Raw genomic sequence first — 313 nt, forward strand, 5'->3', positions numbered from 1 at the left:
AGTAAGTTTCCTCGAAAGCTCGAGCTGCTGCGGCTTCAGTTCCCTTCCTTTAAATTTATTGATTTATCATTAACACCCAAAAAGGCAAAATAAAAAAAAAGGAAAAAAATAATAAAAGGAAACACATAATAAAAAGAAACGCGTCAGCGGGTTTTGTTTGTATTCTTCGCGAGTCAATATAACGCAAAAACAATTAAAATAAATTAAAAAAACAAACAAACACAGAAAAATTAATAAATTAAATAACAGAAACAAACAAAACACGCAAAAGCAGCCGCTCCGCCTCTCGCCCCCCCCCCCCACGAGAATGTTA

This window comes from Eimeria mitis, genomic scaffold (genome assembly GCF_000499745.2).
Source record: "Eimeria mitis Houghton genomic scaffold, Emh_scaff649, whole genome shotgun sequence".
NCBI lineage: Eukaryota > Apicomplexa > Conoidasida > Eucoccidiorida > Eimeriidae > Eimeria > Eimeria mitis.